The sequence below is a fragment of the Ctenocephalides felis genome, unplaced genomic scaffold (genome assembly GCF_003426905.1).
Source record: "Ctenocephalides felis isolate EL2017-DRISC unplaced genomic scaffold, ASM342690v1 CF-g0.4_SCAFFOLD_01604, whole genome shotgun sequence".
Lineage (NCBI taxonomy): Eukaryota > Metazoa > Arthropoda > Insecta > Siphonaptera > Pulicidae > Ctenocephalides > Ctenocephalides felis.
In genome coordinates this window covers 27,866,632-27,886,423 of record NW_020537758.1, presented here as the reverse complement: position 1 = coordinate 27,886,423, position 19,792 = coordinate 27,866,632, and the positions used below count along the sequence as shown (strand labels likewise).

Genomic DNA, 19,792 nt, shown 5'->3' with positions numbered 1-19,792 from the left:
GTTACCATATAAAAAATACGAAGTAAGGAGAAGTTTCAGCCCAACAGCTCATAGGACGTAAGGTTCTGATTGCTGTTAAAATATATACACAAAAAAAGTCGTCATTTTCATGTTATTTTTTAAATTTATAAGATAGTATTCATTTAGTCACAATACTAGGATTTATTGAATATTGTATAATTAACTACTAAATCATTTCTATACTGGCACCAAAAAATTGAAATTATATTTGAGTTTATATTGTTAAATTAAATTGTTTCATCAACTACTAATATGCTTAAATTTGCTTTCGCAGAAAAAATGATAACAATATTGTTTTTTTAATCGTTGATAATGAATGTAGTTGATAGCATGATATGGAGATATCTAAATATCTATTCGACTATATGTGTGTACGATCACATACTAATAATTAGGACTAATCAACGTATTATACATTCTCAGCTGAATTTGACACCAATTCATACCCAATACACTGAAAGTATGCGGACAAAATAATATGAAGCGCGTATCGTCGTTTGAGTATTGGTAATTATTAAGAGAAAGTTTGTCTTTGATCAACTGTTTCGGTCAAAGTATTTAAAGTATCAGCGGCTCAATGGTCTAGGGGTATGATTCTCGCTTTGGGTGCGAGAGGTCCCGGGTTCAAATCCCGGTTGAGCCCAATTTTTGCCAAAACTAACTGATAATAATATATAGTGAAATTGCCATTAAAATTTTTGGTCTCCATATCTTTAAACTACAATTTCAAATTTCTGTTTTACAATCTTTCTTATTTTGCAATAAAATATTTTAAAAACACTAACAAATCTATTTAAGCAAATCCTCCCGCAGATCACGGTTGCTAGTATAAATGTCTCCAATGCAGAAAAGAAAAATAAATAAATACTCTGGTTCAAGATATCTAATTTGTAACCAACTTGAATTACTTGCTAATAAATTGAAATTTCTTAATAGATAGATTCAATAAAAAATAGTTTTAATTATTCTAGCTCAATATATCTGATGAATAGCCACATTATATCTTGCACAGGTTGGAAATAAAAAGCAAAACACTGCAAATTGCTAAAAAATAGCAAGAGTTTACCCATAATCCATTGACATTGACTGAATCTCAGCGTGAATCTCAGAGATATCTGTGAAATAGTAAATTTAATGTTTATATGAAAGGCTAACGAAAAACGAAGTGTGCCAATGATTCACTGACATTGACTGCGAGAACTTCAGAAAATCTTCATAAAATAGTTAACGTAAGGTGTGTAAACCTAATTTAGGAACATAATCTCATATTAACAAAACTTCACTTAGAAGAAATTCGTATAAATTGTTAAAAAAATAGACAAGGTGTACTGGGGATGTCATCTCATCGCCTTTAATCATTGCAACATCATAATAAAGTTTATCGGTAAGAGCATGGGCTAGCAGCACCTAGTCCCGAGTTTGCTGGTTCGATTCCCGCTACAGACGTAGCCCGACATCAGGCAGCTTTGATGTCAAATTTCCACTTGGGGTTATGGATCACAATATAATTCCAAGTGGAAATCGTCCTTCGTGGACATAGCTGCAACATCCAATCATATGTTAACTATTAGAAGAAAGAGCTAATATCAAAAATATCACACTGAAGAGAATGGTAAATCAATGGATTGCCTCTCATGAAATACATAAGTAGTCATAAGTCCTTAACAAACAAACAGATTATAGAACATATAAGAGTTCTGATTGCTGTTCAAAAACAATAAAAAAAATAATAATAAAGTTACATCGGTTTCATAGTGATCTACTACACCACATTTCCACCGTGATGCCATTATATACTACCGTCCTGAAGATGCACCATCTATATTGGTTCGATGATAAAATTATCTGTCCATGATTTAATGTTCTATAGTAAAATATCAAAACACGTAAATGCCAATAATGCTATATGTTCGATTGGTACGCGGGGGGCAGTGGACTGGCCTCGAAATCTCATATCCGACCCCGTAGGATATACCTTCGTATAAAAACAACTACTAATGTGGGGGTGGGGGCATAGTATCACAACCCCCAACAAGTTTATGACATCGTAAAACATGCGACGTAAAATACGACGAGCAAGCAACTTGGTCATAATCAATCGTGTCCGACGATCTCCCGGAAGAAAACAAGTGATAACTTGTAACTTGCATCAGCAAAAAGGAAATTAGATGATTTAAGTTGATTTTTTTATATCTTACTTCCAGATAGATAAAAATTGTAGAAATTGTATAAACAATCGCATAAACAACTACTCTATACTAAAGAATATAACATATCAGCTAAAAATAAACCAGTTGCAATTGGCATTTTGTCTTGTGGAACGCATGATCTTCCCGATATGTGTAAGTAATCGTTTAACAATAGTTTTTTAGTTTAAATATTGTCTACCTGTCTAACTTGTCCACATGTCTACTTTTCTACATTTAGTCCAGTCTGTCTATTTATCTCTCTAACTGTCTACATGTTTACCTATCTTCCTTCCCACGTATTTACCTGTCTACCTGTACAACTGTTTACTTGTATACCAATTTACTAGTTTGTCTTTGTTTACCACCTGACCTCTCTATCAGTTCATAATTCTGCCTGTCGAATGAATTGAGAAAAAATTAGGTGATATTTTTCAAGTAAAAGAAACAAAATTTATCTTAAGGTAAAAAATCTTTGAAATAACAAAACCAAGTACCTACTCAAAAGGAGAAACAACACTGTCAAATATTATTCAATGAAAACATCAATTCTTTTTATTTATTTTTATTGCACATACGGTCCATAACACTTTGACTTGTGAAAATATAGTTTTTCATAAAATGAAAATATGATATGTGTTCAACGCACGCATATATGTGCAAAACGTGAAACATGAAAACTGGATACTAAAAACCAACGATGTATATTTCACGGTAAATAAACGCTTCAGAATTGCTACAGTTCAACTTATGGACGACTAGTTCAAATAAAATAAGTTTGAGTTTTACTATTGAATATTATTTTACATTTACAGGTTTATGACCAGATTTATCTATCCAGATGATTCAGTAAAATAATATTTTTTTTATTAAGAATTGCCATTCATTTTATAGATATTCTGAGGTTTTAAGATTTAGTGAGTTTGATATCCAAATTTAAAATTGCAATACGTTTTAGCCAAATATAGTATGTATATCAGATTTTTCAAACTTCTAAAAAAGCTACTAACTTCTAATAAAGATAAAATTTATTCTAGCAAAATCAAAAACTCTGCAGCATCTCCATAAACCGCTACATGTCTATATCATCATATTTCTTATGCATAAAATATATTCATATCTAGTATTAATAAAGAAAAATATTTTTATAGCATCAATAAAAAATAAGTATAGTAAATCTACGTTATTCCACAGTCCCAACTTTCCATATAAGAGTAACCTTTTTTAATCTGCCGTATAAACAGCAAACCCTGTATGCATCATACATACGTATATAAATATAAAATATTTTATATGGTCAGGTTATAAATCTTCAATTCGTTTTTTGGAATTTTTTAGTCGAGTATCTTTTTATGAACAGCTTTTCACTAGCTTTTTATACTGACGGTTGTGTAGGGAGTTAAAATATGATATTTCGAATAACTTAAGTAAAGGTTTTATTATAGTGATAAAAAATAGAACTATTGTTCACAAAGAAACAACTCAGTCCATCTATAATAATAACAAATCACACTAAGCCCCTACTAATATCTTTCCAAAAAATTCAACTTTTTAGAATCTGTGAAGCATTGTAAGTAAACAGTTCTTTATCAATAATCGACGTAGGGCCTTATATTAAATATTTTCAATATAATACAAAAATTTGTATTGTGTGACTCTTCAAACATATCGATACCCTTATCAGTACCCACATTTATTATAATTATGTAATATTATTTGCAACGCCGCCGACGGCTTCGCCCGGCTCAAATAACATTGATATCGAGTTTAAAAACATTTAATTAAAAATTTCGATGTTATGTACGTTTCGTTAAATCTCTCATTCCAAAATTCGAGGCATTGTTTTGCTGGAACGCTAGGAGGATCCCGTTGTTTGTTTTCTGCATGATTTATCGGAATTGAATTCGAAATATCGCAACGGCGACGATTTATCGCACAGGCAGACGCCGCGGTGGGCGGTTTTGTGATCGCGCAAAATAACGACCGAACGAATTTTGTTTTGTGGGTTAAATTAATAGGGTGTTACGCTTTTATTCTTAGAACAAACAATGATTATGCTTGTATTTGTTGTACATTTGTATTGAACCAATGGTTATTATTCGAGCAACTGTAACAAGTTATTAAAACGATAGATATCAATGTATAACTTGATGCTAGTAGCATCAAATAATAAGAAATAATAATCATTTAAAACTTAATTTCTAGGAACGTATTGTATATATATATACAATATATATATATATATATATATATATATATATATATATATATATATATATATATATATATATATATATATATATATATGGTTTGGTTTTTCCTAGTTTGATTTTTGGATGCACACATTAAGTGTCTGAACGTATATATTAGAATTGCAATAAAGAACATTTTGCTCGTCTACCATATTTGTTGTAGTTGATAAATTTACCAAAATTGGAGTCATAATTTCAAGAACTAAATAAATTCATATAAAGTGCAGGAGGTATTTGTGGTTTGCAGTTCGATCCTAAATATATTGCCACGTAAAAATAACCCTTCTCGGTCATTGTTGCATCAAATTGAATAACAAGTCAGCCTTATTAGATAAATCCTAATAAGAAACTAATCAAATGGATGAATCAACCGTTGGGTTGCCATCTAAAAATACAACGTAAGGATGAGTTTTAGTCCAAAAGCATACAAGACGTAAGGTTTTGATTGCTGTTAATATGAGGTTATAAACAAATATATAAATAACAAGTATATCTCAGCAAAGAAGGTATTATTTGCACCACTAACTCTTGTTTAGTTTATGGATATTCAAAGTCAAACACGGTAATATAATTTTGTTTAACCATTTATTTAGGAAGTATTGATCAAATTAAGAAATAATCTCCTACCGCTTTATGTTATTATGAAAAAGTTACATTGCAAAGTAATTAAAATTTTGCATCGCTGCTTATTTGATTATTTAGTATGTAATCCAAAATCAATAAAGCAGAAAATCTTTAACTTCAGCGAAATAGCGGCCATTAAATTCACACTACGAATGCATTCTAATGTCTTATCAAATATATAATCCTGAAACACTGTAGCGAGTTCTATTATTGAAAATCTTTTATTTTGTATCCGTTAGCTAGATTATCTTTCGCTTCATTGACTGCACAGTTTGGTAACTTTGTTTCGTACGGATGGGGACGAAGCGAACATCCATAACAGTTGAACTGGAAGTATATTCTTTATTCGTTTTATTAATATCTAAGATTTTATCTAAAATAGAAAATATTGTTGATTCGTTATAGATGACGCGATTCAATTTATTTTATTGCTTTTGCGTATTTAATAGCGCCATAACTCTTTGCGACTTCGATTTCGGTTGAAAATCATTTTCGGTTGCCGATTGAATTTCGAAAATGCTGGTTTCCGTAAATAACTACTTCAAATATGTAGCATCTAAAATATTTATGAAGATAAACAGTTTTCAAAATAACCGGAACATTCTATTGCGATAGAACGTAAACGTAAATGAAATTATAGATTATCAGTTTGTTGTTAGCTAATTCAAACTAATTGTCTGTTGCAAATTGTGTTCAAAGTAAACAAACACTACAGTATTATAGACAATATTTTATTATATGATAAACAAATTCTACATTATAATCGAAAATTTGTAATCAAAATATTTTATTTGCCCTTGGTTTCAACGTCAAAATTTATTCATTATTGCATACAGAACTAAGGATATGGACTGATTTTGTGAAACTAAAAAAAAATTGATTACATAAATAGTAGTCAATAGTTTCAGTATAAAAACTCATTTAATTATAAATGAACTAATTCATGCGTTTTTTGCGTTTATATTATTATATAATATTTTGTAAATATTTGATTTGTTAAAAGTCTTTTATGGTTGCAAATAGAATTTATTAAAAACAAATACTACAATATTATTGAAAATATTCCATAATTAGGTATATTATTCTTAAATTTGAATATAATAGTTAACCGTCAGATGTAATCACAATATAATGTATAAACATTTCGAGAATTATTTTAATACTTGAAACTCATTTAGAACATTTTTAAGTACTGAACTATTAGAAATTTTTAAGGAAAATATTGTTGGCCCAAATATTCAAGTATTTAGTAGAAGCTGGTGTTCTGTGAGAAAAGTGTATTTTCAAATTCAAATGAGTTGTTTACTATAATAAGCACTATAAGTATGATCAAAGGCACTAAAGAATTTTTACAAAATGATATCAATTAGCTATAATAGTATTATAATACATAGACATTGCACAAATTATTTATTTATTATTATGTACTTATTATTTATATATTTATGCTACAATCAGAATAGTAACAATTTTTTATCAGTTTTATATATTTTTATACTTTTGAGAAATAAGTGGATTTTAGGTATAAGAAAATTATTGCATAATCATGTAGTATAGGACAGTCTATCCACAGATAGAATATGCTAAATCATGAAATCAAATAATATTTGTCTACGATGCGATACAAAATAAACAAAATCCAACTATATATTTAAGTTAGGATTTGAACCTGCATGCTCCATGTATGTTTATTTAACACAACGAAGTCCAATATTGGCTGTGTTTCAAAGCCAGTTTTCAAAACGGATCCCCCGTATTCCCAATTCAATATAACTTGACGTATTTGCTCCACATATGATGTTACATAGAAATTTATTACATTCATACTACTCGGGAGGTACTTGGGGGGACCCATAACGGTCGCATACAACGTCGGAGTCAGGACAATGCATGTAATGTAATTTTGTGTGTGCAAGACGAAGAATGTACATCATTCAAATTTTTTAATATAACGACAAAGAATGCATGGAAATTTTTCTAGAAACAGAAAACACCAGAGATCTGGTAATATAAATTCATACTCTTATTTCATTTGAATTAAGAAAATTGCAAAAGTTGATAGTTAATTTAAGTTATAAAGTTCGATTGCATAAAATACATAATTTTATATGTATATTTTTATATTTGCGAAATTATACAAACTTAGTTTTTAAATTTCGTTTTGATGTTTGTTGGTATAATTCACGTAAATGTGATGAAAAACTACCGTATTCCCGGAACGTTGAATGAAATAAAATAATTTATTTTTTAACTATGAGAGCATGATTTTAGTCCTCAAATTAAGAAACATATATATATATATATATATATATATATATATATATATACATAATCGGTCGTTACATCAATAAAAGTTGTGTGATTCAATATAAGTTCATTTAGTAGAAAATTACTATAATTATTTAAAACAAGCAAATAATCTGTATCAATATAAGTAAATAAAATAGCTAACCTACTGTTTCATATCCATTCATTAAATATAACAGCACGAATAGGCCATGGTATGAGGATGCACTATGGCAATATACATTTTTGACATGTCAAAAACCGAACAACACAAATTAACAAGAATAGCAAGTATTAAATTGATTGTATACTGACTCTTCTGTGACTATGATAAAAAGATCACACTTTTATTAAAAAATATTTACGCCAATAAACTGTTCACAAATGTACCACTAATTGTGAGAGTTCAGGGCTTCTTGGTTATTCGTATCGATCAGTAATAAAGTGTACGGACAAGTTTGATGCTTATAAAGAAATAAACTCGTATAATCAATTCAATGAGTTTTACTGACATCTGTTGTGCACTATCATAAATAGTTTTTCTGCAAAATTACCTGATGTACAACAAATGTGCACCATTTTTCTTGATCAGGCAATACTTTTCAAGATTTTTGATAATGCCATGATCAGTTAGTGAATTTGTACGCGTTAGTAAGCGTCATGATTCGTAGCGTGGTTTTTCGGTAAAAGTGTTTTATAGTAATATAAAAGTGTTTTTTTAATCTGTGCAATACTAATAATACATCATTGCTGTTTTTATTATGAGTAAGTAAGCTAATACTTTCAATTTCTCCGATAATTGTTGTTTATTATTTATTATATAATTGCAGTTTCAATGAAATTGGAACTTCAACAAAACTGTCATTTCTTCCAAATCTAGTACACAGATTCATTTTGCAATATATTTTATATGAATCTAAATAATATTCTTGGTCTCTTAGTTATTTATATATTGAATGGAAAACTTTTAATTACTCAATGACCTTTGAAACATGTAAATCTACAACTTATGGTATTGTAGATTTATTTATTTTATTCTTACTTCGAATATAATATTTTGGAATTTAAAAAAATTATGACGAACATTTTTATTGATTTTGTTTGGCTTAAGCCATCCTACAGCCATTTGCATTTTTTGATCTTCTAAAATTTCTTACTATTTATAGAAAATAATATAATATTTCGGTACTTATATTATGATGTATGAGCTATAATGTATATATATATATATATATATATATATATATATATATAGAAACATTTATTTCAAAATATATAAAAATTGAAATATGTCTGGAAAATATTACAAGTTGCTGAAATCGTAAGTTTATCATGACTGTAGCTTAAACAGATTTCAGAATTATTCCATCAAAAACAATTTTTGAGGATTTGAGTGTTTACATCTGAAGTAAAACAATGTGTTTTGTTTTGATGATTTTGCTCCAAGCGTTTACTGTTTTCTTCTAATTTTCATTTATTGAAAATAGGCTACACGTTTTGTACATTAATTTCTTTAGATATTTTTTATATATATTTTTAAATTTTTATAAATTCTATGCCCGCCTAAGTAACTAACGATTCATAATTAGGTACTGCTCCTGAAAAATACTGAATTTTAGTGATAATGTTTTATTTACATTAGTTTATAGTAAGATTGTTTGCATATTATCTTTATTGAGTTTATATTAATACAATATTTGAATAATATTTTGTTTATATGCTCAGAAATATTTTTTTGTTATCTACTAATTGTGTTTTTGTACATAGATAGAAAAATTATCTTTTTTATTAATTTTGTAATGAAATAGAAATTATGCTGTACTAATAGAAAATACTTTTTATAGATAGCTGCAAGTTTTAACAAAGTGATGAATGCCCCAGAGTTTTCTATCCGGAGCCATTAGCATTTATGGTTGCAGATCATACCTTGTTCCTGAAATAGGTATTATACTTTTTTCAGTTTTCAATTAAATATTTGCAATAGAATCCAATTAAATATTTGCATAGCAGCTTTATATAAACGTTTTATGAAAACACTGCTATGAAAAAATAGATTAAAATTATACTTTCATCGCTTTTTTGGATGTTTTCCATAAAACAACGTGGTTTTTTAACATCTTAATGAATGCACCCAGTGCAAATGAAATGGATAGGAACGATGCAAATATTTAATTTGAGGAGCATGTGTTCGAATGCATGAAATGTATGCATGTTTATTATTTTTTATGTAATTATAAAACAATTTCATATTAAGGCTTACCGATATCGATGTTTTCTCGACGTTTCAAATCATTCTAAATCTTTCGTGATAATTGTTATTTCATAGGTTTTAATCAATGCATATTATGCACGGCTTTAAAGTTTACAAATACATATTATATACTATCTGAATAATATAAGTGCTACTATAACAATAATCATAGTAAAGATAAAAGTGCACATTATTCGCCTAATTCGATTCTGCTCGCATATATCCTCATATCACGTTCTCGGAATCGCAATAAATATACAGAAAATGACAAAATATCTACAACCCCAACCCCCTCAACCATCCTAAATATATTTCTGAGAAAAAACAGCTACATCTTTTAGTAACATACAAAAGGCCTCCTCATGTGATATCTGCGTGCTTTCATTTGCATGCGTCTTGTGTTTTTGATATTACATGACTTTTATATTCATTTTTTACCCGGAGTTTTTGGCTCGATCGCCAGTTTTATTGTTATACCTAAAATATTAGATATAAAGATACCCATAGAACATACATATGAAATTCCCAAGATTGAAGAGTTGAGGAATCACTGATTTTAACTCGAATACATAGATAACCAGAACATATTTTATAACAGTAATAATAATTAAAAGGATTTGTTTAGTTTAAAAAATATTCAATGAATCAGAAATAAAAAAAAAATTAATGTGATAATTATAATTTTTTTTTTCAAAAACTTCGAACTTCAATTAAAATTAGAAAAAAAAATTAATAACTATTTTATAAAATATACATATATGTATATAAATACACATTAGATTGAATTAGATATTCATAATTCTGAAAATAATTATTTAATATCAGAATTCAACTCTAGGCTTCAATTTTACTAGCTTAATGTTGTTTTGAAAATCAATTATGAATTATGTATTATAGGAAATGTTTATTTTATGGCAGCTTCAAGAGTACTTGTCGATTTACATATGCAAATTCAATGATAACGTGTACTAAGCAAGAACTTCAATAACTGATTATATTGTGCCATAACTGAAAATTATACATGGTAATAATATATTATGGTTATATTGACCAATCGAGACCATAGCCATATCCATACCTAATGGATACAATGATAAATATATTATTTTTAATTTGCAAATAATTCTTGTTATTTAAAAAAAAATAAATAGGTTTCAGTCACCAAAGAATTTTTGGCTTAAACAATTTGTCTAAATTTCATTTTATATTTCAAGTTTTGTGTTTAATATTTATTTTTGCTGACCTGATATCGTAAAATATTGCAGTTTTTTTTTTAAATTTTATTCAAATGTTGTGAGGTATTCTTATAACTCTTCTATCAAATATAAATATTCAATCTTATACGTTTTTAACATAAATTTTATTATTATTACACAAAGTTTATTAATGATACCAACAGATTGCATCAATAAAAGCATGCTAAAACATATATAAAAATTTCATGTTCTGCTGTTCTTTGATCAAATGGACCATAGTAGTTTATTTATGCAATGCTTGTTCCAAATCTCAGAAATGAGATTAATCTACAATGAAAAGCAATGAGTACTTTTTGACATATGCATATATACAAACATGTTTTACGTTAACAAAAATAAATATAAATGATAATGTTTTCTGTTGTTCAAAATCAATATTAAATATAAGGTACAATCTTAAATAAAATCTCATGTGTCTATTTATTTAATAATATTTAATAACTTTCCATTTTCTCGTTCAAAACTCTGGTAAACAAAAAATACACCCGCCCAGATCTCCACATAAAGAAAATAAAGCGTTTTCTTTATGCGCCCTCGGGTCATTCTTCATTTGAACTGTCAAGATCATCCCAAGTGGGCATTGTTGTCCCATTTAAAAAAATCTAAACGTTCTAAAACATTTTTATAAGATGAATAATATAAAAAAAAAACATATATTTTACTAAAAACTAAAATTATCAGTCATTGAAGTGATAATTAGGATTTTACTCCCTTTTTATTTACTTAAATCCATCTGCATGAAGTTTTGATATTAGATTCATTTTATGTGAGCTGATTGCAACAGTTTTTTTTCTTATGACCTACGGATTAAATTACTTCAAAATAATGCTAGATAGATGCTTTAACTATACCTCTACCAAAAGTTTAGTTCATCTACTTAACCTTTGTTTGGTGCAAGGTGAATCATCTATCGGGCAAAGTAGTAACGACAATAAACACGGGTAACTAGGCTCCTAGCTTCTATACATATGATGTAATCATAACTATGTGCTGTTGATGTTGTATTTTTGTTTTGCGATTATGTTTATTATACATATAATTAACTTCCCGTAGGGTAAGTTATTGTAATGGGCCGAAAATCGAAATTGAAAATATTTACATTTCTCGACGTTTTAAAGGTTTCTGAACATTTTGGCATACCTCAGAAGAAATGGATGTGTGTGTATGTATGTTTTGAATGGTTCAAAAAACATTCGATTCCCATTGATAGGGAGATGAGCTGATTAGTTTTTGCAGAAGCAGGTCTAGCAGTGACGGAGATAAAGAGCAAACAGTGCAAAAAATAGAAATCGAGTTTTTGAGAGAACGGAGCATCCGATTTGAATGATCTAAAAAACATTCAGTTAGAAATGATTGGGAGAGGTGTTTATTAGTTTTAGGCAAAGGCAGGCCCAGCCATTTCAAATATACCGAGCTAAATGTGTAAAAAATTGCAGTTTTTGAGAGAACTAAGCGTCCGATTTAAATGATTCAAAGATCTTTCTGCTTGTCTCAAAAAATAATTGATTTTAGAAAAAAAAAATTGTTTCAACTTTTTTTTTTCAAAGAAAAAAATTTTTGTTTATCGAAAATAATTCAGTTTTTTTTGTATAATTCTGACTATAGTTCTAATATACTTTAAACAAATAATTTGAACTTTGCAATTCAGTTTATATAATTCTTATAAATATTAGACAATGTTACAATATTAATAATAATCTATTTGAAAACAATCAGTATTCCTCGAACATTTCGTTACGGTACGGGAAGTTCCAGCAATTTGCCTTAAGGCACGATGCCATACACCCCACTAGTTAGTTTATTGGTTTTATATTGAATGTATTCACACCAAATTGAATGATACAATAATTCAAAATGATTTATGAAAAATAATTTTACTTAACTTAATCCTACTCATTTAATAACTGAATGGATGCCTAAATTAAAAATAAATAATTATATATTTAAACACATACCCATTGGGTTAAAACAGAATAGTTACTAGTCTTATTGCTTTACAATACGATTTACAATGACAAAATGAATGCAAACAATTTTGTAGCCAATACAATAGAATTAAAGTAAATATATATATATATATATATATATATATTAGTATGAAATGGGTTTTTTCTTCTTCCGCGCCTGATTTTTGAGAAGTCCTCGCGGTAGGCGCAGCGTATTCCATTCACGCAACAGTCCATGGGCGAGAAAGCAATCACAAGCCCCGAGGGTGCGTTTACAATACGTTCGCGCAGAATAAATAAGCGCATCTTAACAATTTATAGTATACACTTCCAGAGTACCTACTATAATGTACTATATCTAGAATCATTTACGATGTACATCAGCAGTTCTTAATCTAGCCCGAATTTTTGATGATAAGAATGTACTTAGACATAAGAATTTTTGAACTCTTTTAGGAAAATTTGGGATTCAAAGGTTTCATAATATATCCGAATACGATGTCTTTATTTTAGTAATTATTTACTTTACAATATTCTATATAGGTTATATTTATAGAAAATAATTGAAAATATGTTTTATCATTTAATCATTATTTTACAATGATCTGAAAGGGAATTACATTCTATCATTTGCTATGCAAGATGATGATTTCAATAGTAAAATATTATAAATATATTACACAGAGAAAAAAATTACCATTACTTACAAATTCTGATGATTTCTGATTATGATTCCATTACTTATATTCATTGAGTTTTTGTTATGCCATGTGATGTTCCAAGTATTTGTGCAACTATTTAATAAAAAACATGAATTAATGAAATCACGCAGACATTTTTTGACTTTTATACATATCAGTACCAGTTATAACGCCCAACCTGCTTTTTTGTCATTTGTACCAACAAATGTCTGTTTTGCAATTTATTTACTGCATCTTAAAAACCGCTTAACCTGCTTTTGATGAATTAAAAATTTATATATTATTATTACTCTTTTTTTGCAATATTTTTTTGACAGCAATCAGAACCTTACGTCCTATGAGCTGTTAGTCTGAAACTTCTCCTTATTTCGTCTTTTTTAGATAGTAACCCAATGGTTAATCCATCCACATTTGATGATTTTGTTATTAGAATTAATCTAATAGGGCTGACATTTTATTGGTGCAGCAATACTGGGTGAAGGCTATTTTCACTTGGAAACATATTTCTATCTATATTTCCAAGTGAAAAGCGTTGTCACTGCTACCTGACAACAGGCTGCTCGAAGTGGGTATCGAACCCGAGGCCTCTGATTCAGGTCCCGTCGCTCTTAACCGCTTACCTACGGGCGAGCTCTAATTTATATATTATATATTCAGTCAAATAGGTCTGTTTTTTGCTTAAACTATCATTTTTTCACTTTTTACCTCGTATCTTCAACACTATATCAATATCAATATAATGCAATTCCCCGTTCTCGCAAAAACTCTATTACCATTTTCTGCACTTTATGCCCCATCTTCGAAACGGGTAGACCGGCCTTTTCCAAAATCTAAACAACACTTCTCTTAACGAATGGAAATCAAAAGTTTCTTGAATTATACAAATTGGTTCATTTGTGCGACCGAAATCACCGAGGAAAATTTGTACCCACACAAAAGACAAAAATACACATACATCAATTTATTCTAAAGTATGTCAAAATGTTGAGGAGGCTTTGAATCATAATGATATCTGAAGAATTTAATTTGCCTTTAACTAACCTCCCAGGAAGTTAAAAAATAAGAAATTAAAAAATTAGTTAAAAAATCACTCCGTATAGCACTCGAACAGTTTTTCTATTGAGATTTATTTTATTAGCTCTTAAACCATATGTTTCTGCACATTATTTGAGCAAATAATAAATGTAGAAGCAATACATGTAGATGCTGCTGGGTATCTAGTTTAAACGACTATTCTTTGAACATCACATTTGTTTTTTTCCAAAACTTTTTTGAGTAACCAATATTTGAGGACTTATGATCTATAGAAAAGGGGTACTCAAGATTCTAAAGTCTCGTTTACTCCTTCAAAAATTCTTCAGCAACAATAGTATCAGACAGCGTGAGTTATTGCTCCAGCGGGCGAGAAAGGGCGATAAAATAAACGAAACGATATCATCGATTGATTTATATCGTGCGAACATCTGCGACCATTCGCGATATATCGGATTTTGGAAGCGATTTTCGGTGGCAACGCAGGTATGCAAATTGTTTTTTCATATTTATGTCAGACGTGAGCAGTATATTTGATTATATTGGTTCAATTTATCTAAAAGCACTAATTGAAATTTCAAATAATAATGAAATAAAAATCTATTAGATTAAAAGAGGATAAAATGAATTAACAAAGTGGAGCGAAAAGTGGTGGGAGATGACAGTACTTTTTTCATTGGAACTTTACTGGACACAACAATGAATCAAAATTTGGGCTCATCTTAAAAAAACAATAGTTAATATATTATGATATCAACGTAGAAACAGGACTGAATTAATTAGGCTGAAAAAATGCAAGAATGATGTTATCAATAACAAATACAAGAAGTTAAAATTGAATAACTGGATATGACAGTTTAAATTGAAATTCTAGTTCAACAGACAAATAACTATTTTTTTTACTTCAGTTTTTTTGTTATTAACTCTCTTAAGAAATTTACGTTTTTGCCAGAAAATCTAGTTTGCAAATTTTCTATTATCTTGAAGATCCTAGTCAATTTCGTATTTGACACCAAAATTGAAAAACGTATATGTGCGTGTGTAAATGTGCGTGAACAAATCGCTTGTTTAGAAATAGCTGAATAACAATGTTATTTAACATTTCAAAATTATATCATGACAATGTAAATGTTTATAGAACTGAATTCATATCGATTTAGTTGATGTTTTATATTTTATGTTGATGCTGATAGGTAAAATATTTTTTACTCCTATTTTTCTTGAAATGTTTGCCTTCGTCAACTGATAATTTATTAACAAACCAACTACTTACATGATAAAAAAAATCAAATAACTAGTTCAGATTGCTAAAACAGCATTAAGAAAGCGGAAACCGCAAATGGTATTTTCTTACACTTGTAATACATTGCAACCTTCTATAACATTCTCAAAGAGCATTAAGAAAATGAAAAAAATCCTTAATATCACTCTCTACTTTAGTTCATTTCATTCGGGAGATCTAAAAATCCTCTATTTACATATCGTCGACTTTATTGCGCTTTAACATGACTACTTTTAGAACACAGTTTACCTATATCAAATCCTTTTTTACGACAATCGACACGGGTAAACAAAAAGTCTATTCGAAATTTCTTAACGGGATATATAGAAATCTAGAGTTTTGCGGCAAAGAAACACTTACAAAAATTACTACCAAACTCGGAGAAAAACTGCGTTGTTGCCAAGCTACGAGATTGGAAATTTGACGTGATCAAAAAGTTGGCACGATTTTAACTGCAAAGTACTAGTCATAAATAAAAAAGGATAGCTGGAAACTATAGATATGGCCATGATTTTTGAACTTAAAAGAACATGAATTTTATTTAATAATCTTTATATGTTGTTTGCAACTACAAAACCGAAAAAAAAATTGCATTTAAATTTTATATCAATTTATGACAAAAACATATTCTTTAATGTTTTCAATTAGATATGTTGCTATTATTTTTATATATTACTATCTTTATTTATTACAATATGTCATCTGTCAACCCTGACTTTACATTTTACTTTAATATTTAATTCAGTAGAAATATAAAATTAGTAGAATGAGTATTTACATAGAAAACATAAGCAACAGAAGACAATAATCAATTACCTATTTTCAATCTTCTTATCTTGTAATGATTCTGGAAATATCGACTCTTCGATAAAACATTTGATATTTTTCTGAAGTATAGTTCAGTAGAAATATGAAATGAATAGATGATATATTTACATGACAAAACTTGAAGATAAATATTAAATATAGCTATAACATATTATATTATTCAAATAAGATTTTTCTGTATCATTTTACATCAATGATAAAATGTGTCAAATATACTTACCCACAAATATAAGGAAATAGGTTGAACTTTTCGTTTTTTTCATTTCATAAATATCATCATAAATCATAATCATAAATTTATCATAAATGATCTCCAAAAATAAAACGATACAAAAAGTTTGTTTTTAGAATTTTTTATTGCACAGCTAAAGAATCCAGCAAAACGTCCAAGTATTTATTACATATTTTAAGATTTAAAATTGAAAATGACACTTCAAAAAATGATCATAACAAATAAGAATTCTTAATAATTTTACGAAAAGTGATAAATATTGGAGCAATCTTCGACACAGGCTCATGCCATAAATCGAAAAAGCCGCTGGACCTGTCTCTGTCAAAAACTAATCAGTACGACTTCTCATCAATAGGAATTGAATGTTCCATAAACCATTCAAGTCGGTTAATTTGTACGCCCAAAATCATCGTCGAAAATTTGTCTCCACACATACGCACACACACATATGCATTTTTCCTGAAGTATGCCAAAACGTTCAAAAACCTCTGAAACGTAAAATAATTCATTTTCAATTTTTGTCCCATTACTTTAACATGCCCTTCGGAAAATTAATAAATAGTAATCAAATACCTGATATAGTTGATTAGTAGTATGTACTATAACATAGACATGGCATAATTGATTTCAATCATTTTTTTTTCTTTTTTTTAACTCGTTTTATTTAGCAATCAGAAATACATAAAGATTCCTATGAACTAAAATGACAATGTAAGAGCGATGCCTAAGAAGAGCTCCAATGAGATCTTCTCAGTTTAACAATTACTATAATAATATTATATTAGACCTAATCTAAGTCTAAAGGCCATTGTCGTTTCAATATCCTTGTACCATAAGGTTTAGTAATTTCAACTATAGAGGGGTTCGAATGTGAGTCCAGTTTGCGTTTGTATTTTTCCTTGAATTCTTGGAAAGTTAAATGCACCGTTTTCATCTTTAGGTCGCTGTGAATGGTTTCATTTGTTACGTACCATGGAGAATTAAGAATTGTACGTAAAATTTTTGACTGAGTTCTCTGCATTATAGCTATATTAGATTTGTAAGCACATCCCCAGAGCTCAATTCCGTAGGTCCAGATTGGTTTGATAATTGATTTATATAGCAGCAACTTATTTTCAACAGTGAGCTTAGACTTTTTACGCAGAAGCCAATCAAATTCTTTCATTTTGATTATTATTTGCTGCTTTTTTGTTTTTATGTGGCTTTTCCAAGTAGGTCTGCTATCTAAATGAAGACCAAGATATTTCACTATGTTCTGTTTCGGAATCTGGACGTTGTTTAAATAAATTTAAAATAGATTTCAATCATAAAAGCGCATTTTTACTTGATGCATTTAGTTATTTTTGATGGCTTTTAAAAGCTTCCTGAAGTTTTGGCATTGATCTAAATTAATAAATATTTCTATTTTTTTATCAAAATTGCTTTCCCTCTTGTCCATAATAAATCATATCTTGTTCGGAAGCACAGTAGCGGCGGCGACTGCAACACATGCCCCGACTTTCGAAATGACATCGTAAAACACCGAGAAACGGCGTCCAGTGCGTGACCCGGAAACATTTGCGATCCACGGACGATAAAGTAAACACTTTAACCCGAATGGAAGCCGGACGAACGCATAACTCTCGTCCTGGATGATATTAAAAAAATGTGTCATTCATACACACACTCGACACACATTATTATGAATGCGGGATTTATGAGATACGAGTACACGCTCGCATATGTGTAGAAAGCAGGGTGTGGTGAGGTACATATAGTTGGTCCTTTGGAGGAAACTGCCTATCGAAACGTTAACTTGGTGTTTTGGTCAAGAATATGAAATATATTTTGCTACACTTTTGTTCTTAGAATCATTTTAGTGCTTAACTTGATATACATGTTGTGCATGAATACTAATGCTAAATAATTAATGACTCGTTTTCACTTCTAAATTTCTTACATGAAAGTTTTAATTGGTTATTAAGAGTGTTATACTACAAACATTTATTTATTAACTTCTCGAAGGAGAAGTTTATGTTTTCATCAAAAAATCCGAATTGCTAATTTTATGTTTACTCGAAGTTTCAAGCCATTCTGAATCGAATGAGACCAAATTTGGAAAAAGTATGTGTGTGTGTGTGCGTGTATTTTTTTTGTAACTCAGTTTTATTTAGCAATCAGAAATACATAAAGATTCCTATGAGCTAAAAAGACAATATTTATGAGTGATGCCTAAGAAGAACTCCAATGAGAACTTCTCAGTTTTACAATTAATATGATATATTAGACCTAATCTAAGACTAAGTCTAAGGGCCATTGTCGTTTCAACCTCCTAATGCCAAAAGGTTGAGTAATGTCAACTATAGAAGGGTTCAAATGTGAGTCCAGTTTGCGCTTATATTTTTCCTTAACTTCTTTAAACGTTAATTGCACCGTTTTCATGTTGAGGTCGCTGTGAATGGTTTCATTTGTTACGTACCACGGAGAATTAAGAATTGTACGTAAAATTTTTGATTGAGTGCGTGTATTTGAACAGGTTTTTTTGCCGTAAATCGACGTTTTATCAAAAATGGTTGGACCGATTTCAAAAATTTAAAAGCCGTTCGATGTATTTTGATGAGGACTAGCGTTTCTCAGTTTTGTGTGACGATCGGCCGAGACGTTTCTTTGTAAATCGCAGAAAAGTGAAATTTTTTTCATCGACGTTTTAGCCCGCAATTTTAATCGATTTTGAAAATTCAAAAACCGTTCGAAAGATATTGGTTGGGAGTCGTGCTGATTAGTTTTTGGTAAAGATCGGCCGGGCCGTTTTCTTGTAATAAAGTTTAAAAAAAATCGACAATTTTTATTATTATTTTTTTGACGGTAGATACCATAGTCTTCTAGATCATACTGAAATATTACGGCCATACGAAA

At 29.2% G+C, this 19,792-nt stretch overlaps 1 long non-coding RNA gene and 1 other non-coding gene across 2 annotated transcripts in view; one reads left to right on the top strand and one right to left on the bottom strand.

Annotated features, from left to right (window-relative positions):
* Window positions 1-7,790, bottom strand: part of LOC113373187 — a 73,198-nt gene extending 65,408 nt beyond the window's left edge. The window contains exon 1 of the long non-coding RNA XR_003366879.1: window positions 7,536-7,790. This is a non-coding gene — a long non-coding RNA (uncharacterized LOC113373187). The remainder of the gene's footprint in view (window positions 1-7,535) is intronic.
* Window positions 593-664, top strand: Trnap-ugg. The gene has a single exon. It is a non-coding gene; the product is annotated as a tRNA-Pro (tRNA).
* Window positions 7,791-19,792: the final 12,002 nt, after the last annotated feature.